The 11,603-nt window shown below is 37.6% G+C and overlaps 1 pseudogene; it reads left to right on the top strand.

Annotated features, from left to right (window-relative positions):
• Positions 1 to 2,601: 2,601 nt before the first annotated feature.
• Positions 2,602 to 3,523, top strand: LOC114025597 (annotated as a pseudogene).
• Positions 3,524 to 11,603: the final 8,080 nt, after the last annotated feature.

Genomic DNA, 11,603 nt, shown 5'->3' with positions numbered 1-11,603 from the left:
CATATTTGAACTCAGGTCTTCCTAACTTTAGGCCTTGAATTCTATCCACTGTGTTAGCCACCTGCCCCATTGCTAGGTAAATGAATGTGTGCACAGTTTTAATGCCTTCTCATATATAGTTCCTTATTTCTCAGCTGGCCACACTGCTCTGGAACTTCTTATGCCCCAGAAAGTTCATTAGTGATAAAGCCTCACAAGGCTGCAAAATACCATCAGTCATAATTACCTTCTGCCCCTCTGATTGGAGGGTGGAGCCATGAACTCTAAAACCTCCATTTAAGGAGGGAGATCAGCTCAGAAATCTCTTCATTTTCCACCTGACTGGACTACTCTGGCAATTCTTTGACTTCTCTATCATGCCCCTATGCTGGAAACCTCCTCCCCCCATTTTCAGCTTCTTTTTGGAAATTGTCTTTTCCCTTACATTGTAAATTCCTGGAGGACAGGAACTATCTTCCCCCCCCTTTTTGTATCTAGAACTTAGCGTGATGCCTGACATATAATAGATCCTTAATAAATGTCTATTGACTATTGACTAGTTCTCAATGACTGTCTCAAATGGTTGGTCCAAATTATAGCCCTACCAACTGTGCGTTAGTGTGCCACTCCTCCCATAAATTCTTCAACAATTGTTTTCCTTTTAAAAAAAAAGTCTTCTTTTCCAATACGATGGATGTCAGGTAGAAGCTCAGAGTTGTTTTAATTTGCATTTCTTTTATTAATGAGTTGGACATTTTTTTAATATGGTTGTTTATAGATTGTTTTTTTTTTCTTTTGAGAACTACCTGCTGATATCCTTTGTTTATTTTTTGTTCAGGGCTGACTCTTGTTCAAATATATTTGTATCAATTTCCTGTATATGTTGGATATGAGACTTACCAGAGAAACTTGCTACAAAGATGTTTGTCCCTACTTAATGGTTTTACTTTTGATTCTAATTGCTTTGATGGTAAATATTCTTTTCCCCATGCCATTCTGCCCCTCTTTCTTCTCCATGGTCAATGTGGTGTGTCCTGTGTGTTCATGACTATTTGTCTCTATTAGGATTTGTAGCTTAGTTGCTAGTATTCTTCAGAATGCTTTCTCCCCCCCGCCCCAATATAGAGTAATAAAAGATGAGAGATATTAGTACTGGGTTTGGTCAAGTGCATCTTATTGGAATTGTGGTGCAAAGCTGATTTTGTCTCTAGTTCATCTTCCCAAAGGCAAGCAGACAGGGTAACTTAACAGATATGACCCTTGCCCTCATAGAGTTTACTGTTTAGCAGCTCTGAAATTCTTTCTGGCCTCAGAATTTTACATACCTCTAATCATACATCAAGACTATTTACTAAAAGGTTCATTTTTGAAAACATGGCTTGTTCTTTTAAAGCTTCATTTAAAATGCATTTTTTTTCTTAAGCAAAAACTATGGTATAGAACAAAAAAAGGTTTAGGTCAAGAAGAAACTGGAATGAGCATCTTTCCTTTAGACTTTGTGTTTGGTTTGAGACAGGTAAAGAATATCCTGTTAGCAATCATTTGCAAGATGAATAAATATACTATGGTGTCAAGAGAATGTTGGTCAAGACAGGGTGGCCTAAGGCAGATTTTTGAAGTAGCTCAGCTCTAACTTTGGCAGCATTCCATTTGTCTTTTCAGTACCCTTCAAGGACTGCCTTCCCTACTCCTCAAACTCAGAATGGAGCCCTCAGGCTTTTACCTTCCTAGCACCCTGCGTGCAGCATCCCACTAGCCCTGGCAGGTCAGTCAGAGGCAAAACTGTGAAATAGGATAGGTAGGTCTCTAGAGCCATCAGGCTCACCATTTTCAGCTCTGCTTCCAACCTACCATAGGCTCACACATATACAATCACCTCATTCTTTTTCCTAACTCTATAAAAACCATTAAAGCAGATGCATATCCTTCATATGAAAGTAGAAATTATTCATAACTGTAATCCTAATCAGAATTAGTGCCATTTTAAGTGATATCTAAGCTTTGAGATAAATGGATTAATTAAGTTTTAATGGTAGAATTTCAGGTACAGGAGTATATGTGGGGAGATTTGAAGGACTCTTGCTCTATCTCAATATAAATGAAATTATAGTATCTAGGTGGTTCCAAGTCTACCTAGTTATACATTTGACCTTGGATCCAGATAATATGGCACATTCTCAACCTCTTTTCATCATCTTCTTATGCGTGGTTCTTTTCTTAAAACTTACCCATCAACTTCACTCTACTTCTAGCTGAGGTTCATTTGGGTCTTATCGCTACTTGCATCATGGCCTCAGTTTGCCCTATGCTTCGGTGCTTAGGTAGTGATGGTACCTGGAGTCTTGTTAGTCTCAGCTCCCTGTCCATGGTGGAACCTCAGGTAGTAGATAGTCTTTTCCTACCAGCCCCCTTTCTTTCATCCCACTCCCCTCCTCATGGAAACCCAGCTGTCTGTATAGCCTCTGCATGAGAACTTCTTGGAATTCTTTGCTAGTTCATCACTAGCTTCAGAATGTTTCCTTTTGACATGTTTGTCCTATCTGCATAACTTACATAGACTTACACCATGGGAATCAGAGTTCTGGATATATACCTAAAGAAATACCTGTATTGCAGTCTTTCATGGCATCATCCAGAGAGCCAAATGTGCCTGCTATTGAGCACAGTACAGGTGGGCTTCTAGGCAAGATGTCTTTGCCAGTTGGAATGCATCATAGGGCATTCAGTTATGATGATGTCCTGGAGGATCCCACACTGATGACTCTGCCTTCATCTGACATGTGCAGTAAGGTTCGGTGGAAAAAACTGGTCATCCCAAATCGGAAGTATCAACAGCTTTCCAAGGTTGAGGAAGGAGAAAATAGTTTCTCCGTAACGTCCTCAGTTTCCAGTGACCAAATGAACTAGGACCCAGTGATGAAGGCCAAGGCTACACATGTCATCATGAATTCTGTGATTGCAAAACAGACACAAGAGAGCATCCTGTGCTTTGAGCAGCAGTCAGGGTTGACAGATGCAGAATACACTCCTCATAAAAGCCTCACCACAGAAGAAACCAAGTACCACTGTGTGGCAGAGGCAGTCCATAAATTGAAGTTACAAAATGTAGAAATGACAAAAGAAGATAGACTGACTGCTTCAGCCCAGGCTTCTCCAGGTAGTACACCCCATTCTTCTCCCAAACAAAAGCCCAGAGGCTGGTTTACTCATGGATCTTCTACTTCCTTACCTGGCCTAGATGTCTACATCATGGACTCTGCAAATGGAGATAGATACAAACCCTCATCTGAAAAATGGAGCCTTTTTGGACCAAGAACCCTTCAGAAATCTGACTTGGGTTTCAGTGTCCAGTCCTATAGAGGTACTTAGAAGCCATCACCAATGGGAGATCATTTGGGTTTAGGATACTAGAATTGCGGAAGACCCAGCAACCTTCAAGTGACCTAAGATGGACCTTTCAATAATGGAAGGAAAGAAACAACCTCCCCAAACTCATAACATCAAACCAAGGGACATTAATGTGTTGACTCCTACAGGGTTCTAAAGCTTGCTTTTCAATTGAGCAAAGTTGCTTTCCCTGGTGAGCCACTATTATGTAGAGAGAGTATCTTAGACTTTTCTCTTTTCCCATCTACCCTGCACTTGACATAGGAAAGGTGTCATCTATTTACAATTCTTAGGAGGATAATATTCCTGGGGAAGTAGTGATTATTTCTTTACATATTTTTAGCAAAGCTTGAATCTTTCTAGTAATGTCCCAAAGCTGGTCCGAATAACTTCTCAAAGTACAGTCAACCACAGCCAGTTACTGATCTATAGAACTAGATTGCAGGGGGCAAGGGAAATAATTAAAATCTAGTAGACTTTGTTCTGCATATTTTATCCAAGATAAGTATTTGTTTGGTATTTCTTTTCTTTCATAAAGAACAATCCTATTTTCCATCTTAGTTGCTGGAGCTAACAGCTTCTTCTTAGAGAACATTGCTACTCTAGAATCAAGGCACTGGTTCAGGAGCCCTGTTTCCTGGTTCCTTCTTGGCCAAGAATAGAGAGGCAGTAGCCTAACAGGAAAAGTCTGCTGGAAGTGGAGACTGCTGTTGTTCTGTGACACTTATGTAAAAGATATTTGAAAGGTATTATTAGTCCTTTGGTTAAGGGCTTGAAGCAGAAGATTTGGTCTGCTCTGACCTACCAGTGGACATTTCTTTTCAGAAAGACCGAATGCTAAGGATTGTGGTTTGTCACTGAATGGCTGCCTCCAGTAGATAAATAAGTGGTCCTTGTTCACTTTAGCAATAGGTAGCACACTTAGCTCATAGAGACTAATGACTGATTCTGCTAAATTCTTAAAGGAGATTCTGTGCAACGTTTTGTGCCGTAGAGGAATAGCTGAAATAACTTATTTTTTAGAAACTTGAAAGCTCAAGGAAGCTTAGCATAGTCTTCAGTGATCTGAGGTAAATCATCCTGTGATTTTTAACCTCCTCCCCAAAGTATTGGCCTGAATCTTTTCTTAATAGAAAAAGATGAATTTCTGGGAGAAATAAAAGCTTTTCTGTTTGAGAACTTAAAACAAAACTGAACCATCCCTTTAATCTCCTCTCCCACCCCAACAGATGATTGAAATAATATTTTTATTACCCTTTTACATCTCTGTGCTCTCATCCTTGGAAGCCTATTTCTTCTCTTACTTCCTGGTTTTGTTTTGTGGAGAGCTCCCTAAAATGCTATTTCTAAGGAATAAACACAGTACTCAAGAAGGCTTGGGCCCTTGTATTTCATGAGAATGTACTATTCCTTTTTAATGTGTTGACCTTGATCTGAGAATAAAATTCTTTGGATTGTAAAAAACAAAAAAAGAAACAAACAAACAAAAAAATACCTTACCCATCTTGTGTCTCATTCCCTCAGGTTTGTGCTACCTGCTGAGCCTGGGTTCTGCTGAGTTATTCACTTATAGGAATCCTGGGTAATTAAACTGTATCACCACTGTTGAGTAGCAAAATGCCTTAACCCAATTACAAAAACCCCTCAAGGCACTGGTTCAGGAGCCCTGTTTCCTGGTTCCTTCTTGGCCAAGAATAGAAAGGCAGTAGCCTAACAGGAAAAGTCTGTTGGAAGTGGAGACTGCTGTTGTTCTGTGACACTTATGTAAAAGATATTTAAAAGGTATTATTAGTCCTTTGGAGGTTGCCAGCAATTAGGATTGGAGGTTGCTTATGTGTTCAGATATCTGGAAACTTGAATGAAAAGACCTGAGGACTCAAAATAGATGTCACAAAGCTCTTGCACATTATTCATAGAAGTGCATCTTAGGCCCTCACTCAAAGTCTATTTACTTTTATTTTAGATAAATTCTGACAAGTTTGATTATCTGGTTAACCAGCTTAAAGCAAATTGGAGATGGTGGCTGTTAAAGGCAGGCACACTGACAGCAGTTAGAAGTGACAGTTGACAGCCCGACCGAGGGAGGAGATAGAAAAATTATAAGAAGCAAAGAAAATAACTAGAAAACGTAGCAGTTAGGGCCTGTTAGGAAATGGACAAATAGTCTAATCATAGGAATGCATGCAGAGTTTACTGGGTGCACCCAGGAAGACCCTAATGTCTCCAAAAAAAACAAACAAACAAACCTTGGGTCTTTTTTATCTTATTTTTAAAGTTCTTATTTTAAAAATAACATTTAGTTTTTCAATTTCTAAAATGAGTTAAGTTTTAGTCTTTTAATCTAGAAGAATAAAAATATTCTTTATTATTGAGTATTCAATAAATGTTCACCTTAAAAATAAAATTCCCTGGGTGCACAACTTAATGAAGCAAGCTGCATATGCTTGTGAATTCTCTGCACCTCTACAGACCCTGAGGGCTTCACTCCTACACCATGGTATCAGGAATTCTGCTATTGGCAAGTTATTCCTTTGGCTTAACCATCATCCACTGCATGCATCTTCTTTCAAAAAAGAAGTGCTTGGTCTTGAATATATGGCTAGGTGAGAGAACATATCTAATCTGAGCTTCCCTTCATCAATTAATGGTTAATTAACTTGAATTTATTAAGTGCTTACTCCATGCCAGACATTGTGCTAAGAAGTACTAAGGGGAAGAAAGGATACATATTTTTGCCCTCAAGGACTTACCTTCTAATGTGATGGAGGAGGGGCACACCATATATAAATTAGAATATAGAAGAGATATAGTAGATGGACGGTAACTTGAGGCCACGATTGTTGTAGCTGTAAGGGCCAGAAAAGGCCTCCTGGAGGGGGTGGTACTTAAGCTGGGTATTAAAGGATGCCAAAGATGCTATGAGTTAGGAGTTCGGGAAAGAGAATATTTCTGGCATGGGGATCAGCCAGTGCAAAGGCATAGATAGTGTTACATCCCAGGAAAAGCAAGTGGGCTAGTATATGTTGGGTCATAGAATGTGTACAAAGAATTAGGATGTAAGAAGACTGGAAAGGTAGGAAAGGACCAGGTTTTAAAGAGCTTTGAATGCCAAACAAAGGACTTTATATGTCATCCCAGAGGTAATAAGGAACCACTGGAGTTGAGTGAGTGGGAGTTAGGGAAGTAGCATGATCAGACTTCTACATTAGGAAAATAAGTTGAGTGGAGGATGGGTTGGAATGGAGAGAGACTTGAGACAGGGAGACCAATTGGAAGTCTATTACAACAGTCCATGTGTGGATTGATGAGGGCCTGAGCCAGAGTGGTGGAGCATGAGTGTATGAATGGAGAATATAAACATGTTTGTAAAAGATGTAGAAAAAGAAAGTACAAGATTTCACCATCTCAAATCATCAAGAAACGTACCCAATAAAGTAAAACAATAAAGCAAATAGAGAAAGGGAAAAAAATTAGCGCAAGGAAAAAGTTACAGGAAAACTTAGAGAGGCTTAAAAAGAAATGGGTAAATAAGTAAAAACAGTCCCCAATACAATGAATAAGTATCACATGGTGAATGAATGTGATGTGAAGACCTTGTAAGAGAGGTAATATTGCAATAACAATAGAAAATCACCCAGCAAATATCATGAAATAACAGCTGGGTTTTTGAAGATCAACAAATAATCAAAATAAGAAAAAGAATAGAAATTTTAGTTCTCGAAGACTTCAAAAACAAAAATAAAAATATAGATTACTACAAATGTTGCAGAATATCTATCAATCTAGCTATATAATAGTAGCTCTAAACATGCATGGACATATTTGCAAAACAAAAATGCAGTGTTAAAAAGTACATTGGAACAAAATATAAAGCCACCAAGATTGAAAAAATTTCTGAACTGTCTGTACAGCCCAAAGCAATTGACCTTTAAGACAATATATAATAAAATAAACTGTGAGTATTATACATTAGAAAAAAAATGTGAATAAATTGCCCAAAAGTATTGGAAATGGAAAGGAGGTATAGATGCTTAGGTTCTACAGAATATTGTATATAACTCAAATTAAACTCATTCAGGATGGCTGAGGTCAAGGCCCAGAGCTTCAAACCAGACAATGTAAGCAGTTAGGAGGAAGCCCTTTAGATACAAAGAAAAAAAAAACCAGTCTGAATTATGCCAGATGCCTCAATCATGAGAAATAAAATAAAAGTGAGAAGTCAGTCTTAACAGCTGGAGGAAATCAGTTTATATCCCCAAATCAGCATATGCTCCAAAACTTGCCTTAACCATTAGTGGAAAAAGATGGATTCTTAAGAAAAAGAGAGAAATGTGAATCAAATGTTCGTGAATAAAACTAAAGATGAACAGGATATTTGACATGCAAATTCAACAAACTAAAGAACTGAAGAAAGACAAACAATTCAATATAGCATGAAAAAAACCAAGCAGATAAATCTATGGTTAGCATCTTTCAGAATTCTCATCTTGCCTCTAGGCCATTGAAAGAACCTAGTCTTTTTGAGTGAAACCCATTAAAGGTGGTGAAACTAAAGAACCTCAGAGAAGGAAAGGAAATGGAATCAGAAATATCTGAAAGGGGCACCAAGAACCAAAGCTATGCTCAGAAGAGGAGGAGAAATGTTTAGGTAGCAGAGGGGGATGCAGAAACAGTCTCATAACTGGGCTAAGCTAAGAAGGACACAAAACACTTCTCTTTTTAGAAAAATTAGAATTTTTCTAAATTAGATAATTAGAGAAGATTTAGAAAAATTATAGAATGACTGTGAGTCATTAAGAAAACAAAGTGAAAATTAGGTGGGAATGTTTTCAATGGAGAATAAGAATTTTTAAGATGATGAACAGAGTAGGGAGGGGTGAGAAATTAATATGGACTTGGAGAGGTAAGGGTCCTTGAAGAGTGCTTGGTACAGTTCTCTCACTTTTTTAGATGGCAAACCTGGGGTCTTGAAGACATTGAATAGCAGTATGAACAAGTTATGAGTGAATTCAGCCCATTCTCCCTGCCTCCAAATTCTGTTCCTCACTACTACACAAACCTCCCTCTTTCATGAATTAATGTTTCTGTGGAAGACTTCCTGTTAAGATGACTGCCTGTACAGGCAGATTTCTTAGTTCTTATACCTACTCTCAAAACCCCCCAATTCACACCAGACCAAATAATGGTCAAGATTAGTGCTACAGCAACCAGACTGGGACACCTGAAGTCACTAACATTCTATCCTAATATGCCAGAGAGGGATCCAGCTCTCTGAAACTCAAAGATGGTGGGGAAGGGAAGGGAAAAGGTTAACCTCAACGGGTAGAGCTTAGTGTAAGAATTTAGATGACCCAGGAAGAAACCAAGCTGGGCCCAACACCCCACCCAAAAGCATAGTAAGGTATGAAGCCTGTTACTGAGACAAAGTCCCAATTCAGAAACTATATTTGGAGAGATAAAGAAATTAAAGAAAAAACGCAGTATAAAAAATTATTGCAAATCTACAGATTCCCCAAAAGAAAAGCAGATAATTCTGTAAAAATACTAAGTAGTCATATGACCAAAGTAGCAGCACAATGTCAAGAGAGTATTACATCCATAGTCATGATGTCTTATAATATAGTAATATCTCATTACATTCATGAACAACTTCGATAGTCACCCCTCACCCTCATTCAATGTATATCTATTTTGTTTCAATTTCTTTTCTACTAAAAAATGTTCTACTATAAATATTTCAGTATATGTAATGTCTTTCTTCTTATCATTGAGCTCCTTGAGCATATGCCTACCAGTGGTATCTTTAGGTCCAAGAGCATATATATTTTAATTACTTTTTTTTAGTATATTTCTAAATTGTGCTCCATAATGGTTCGAACAATTCACAGCTCCACAAATAGTGGATCAATGTACCTGTCTTTCCATAACCCTTCCAATATCAAGGGAGCCATCTTTTGTGGCTATCTTTGTCAAGGCCCATCTTTTATTCCTTATATGAGGACCATTGAAACAATAACAACAAAAGACAATTTGTTTGCACAGCCCAAGAAGAAGGATCCTATTCTAACATATAGTGTAACAGGAAAAAGTTTATGAATTGGAAGAACTGAATTAATATTTCTTGGAAAAGGGTGCCATGGATGAATGTGTTTGACCTAGAGATGTAGCAGGAACAGAGAAATACGGTGGTTGGGGGAGGATAGTGCAGATAGAGAGAATTCTGAACTGTATTGTTTTCTACACATATAGTGATATGGAAGGGAAAAGAATTATAAAAGTAGAATTATGGAAACTAAGTTTGCGCTGAGCAGCTGAAGGTAGGAACTGTCTGTAGGAGGGGTTTGGTGTCAGATTAGTGGAGGCAGAACAAATTTCAGTGACCTAATACAATTTTAAAAGAAAAAAGTGCGTGTGTGTGTGTGTGTGTGTGTGTGTGTGTGCATGTGTTTGTGTGTATTTTCATAATATGATGGAAGGAAAAATAAACTTAACAATTAAAATCTTGAATGTAAAATTACTAAATTAATCCATAAAACAGGAAAGAATGGCATAATTAACAAGAAAAACCCCAATAATTTTCTGAAAGTAAGAAATATTTGAAACATGAAGACACACCCAGAGTTCATATAAGGTATTGAAATAAAATTTAACTATGCTTCAAATAAATCTAAAGGAGCAAGACTGTCAATCATGATTTCATACAAGGCAATAGTAAAAATGATGTCAAGAGAGACAAACAGGGAAACTACATTATGCTAATGCACCAGAGATAATGAAACACTATTATTATTAAATAGATATACAATAAATGGCTTAGCATCTAGATAGTTAAAGAAAAAAAAAAGAGGTGTTTAACCAAAATGCAAAAAGGCTTTTGATAGTAAGACAAGAATTGTAGATGACTTTAACATTTATTTATCTGAGTTGGGTTAAATCTAATGGAAAGATGAACAAGGAGATTATAGATCTGAAAAGAATGGCAAAATTAAATTTTAATTAGACTTATGGTAATTACTAAATGGGAACATTAAAAAGTATACTTATTTCTTTAGCTTCACATGGTACTTTCATAAAAATTTAACATGCTCCAGCACTTAACAAAATAAACGGGAAAAGGCAGAAAATACATTCTTTAAAGACTACATGTTACTATGAGAAGGTTCTGTGAGTTTCATCAATATGGGAACATCTACCAACTCAGATAGCAAATTGTCTCTACCTTAGGAGATTAGTTGAAGGAAGTTGCTTGGAACTCAGAGAGTTTGCGGTCTTCTCCTGCTCACACAGGTAGTAAGTTTTGGAAGCAGCATTTGAAAACAGATCTTTCTGATTCTGTGTCCAGGGTTATCTACTATGTCACATTGACTTTCTTTGTAGTCTTCTGCCAAACAAAAGTAGTAATCAATGAAAAGAAATAACCAAAGATATAGTGCTAAATGGAGACTAAGTAACAAAATCCTAACCAAAGAATGGATCAAAGAACAAATAATTCTCTTTAAATGAATTAAAGAGAGTGAAGACTACAGCAACATGCCAAGATATTTGGAATGAAGCAACAGCAGTCCTTGGAGGAGATTATTTATCTTTGAACACATATATTAACAACAAAGAAAAAAGAGGGGATTAACAAATTGAGATTGAGACCATGCTGTTCAAAACAAAAAAGATGGGAAGAGGAAAAGCAGAATCTTCATTAAGTAGAAAAGAGAGAGGAAATATCAAACAGCCATTTATTGTTACTAGCTAATGGTATGTGGGGAGACGCTTTTGCATCCCTGAGTTGCTTGTATGGAGTCTGGTGACTAAGATGGTGCTGACTGAAAGACTAGAACTAGAAGAATCTGTTCTCTAGAAAACAGGAAACTGGATTTACTAGGTTACTCGTCCTCACCCAAAGGATCTAGGACCACATCATCTGGTGTCATCACAGCTAGGCTCTCCTTGTTGCAAAAGTATGAGATGCATCACTAGAAGCACGGCTGTTAGGATTTCAATCAGACATCAAAAGAACCTAGGTTTGAGGCAGTTAGATGACACAGTGGATACAGCACCAGCCTTGGGGTCAGGAGGACTTCGGTCCAAATCTGGCCTCAGACACTTACTAGCTGTGTGACCCTGAGCAAGTAACTTAACCCCAATTGCCTTAAAAAAAAAAAGACCTAGGTTCCAGTTACAATTCTGCTACTTCCAGCTCACATAACCTACTCCCCTCATTGGTTCTCCAAAAAAATCACACA

The sequence above is a fragment of the Vombatus ursinus genome, unplaced genomic scaffold (assembly GCF_900497805.2).
Source record: "Vombatus ursinus unplaced genomic scaffold, bare-nosed wombat genome assembly UNPS02014832.1, whole genome shotgun sequence".
NCBI lineage: Eukaryota > Metazoa > Chordata > Mammalia > Diprotodontia > Vombatidae > Vombatus > Vombatus ursinus.
The sequence above is the reverse complement of the archived record's forward strand: the minus strand, read 5'-3'. Positions and strand labels throughout refer to the sequence as shown.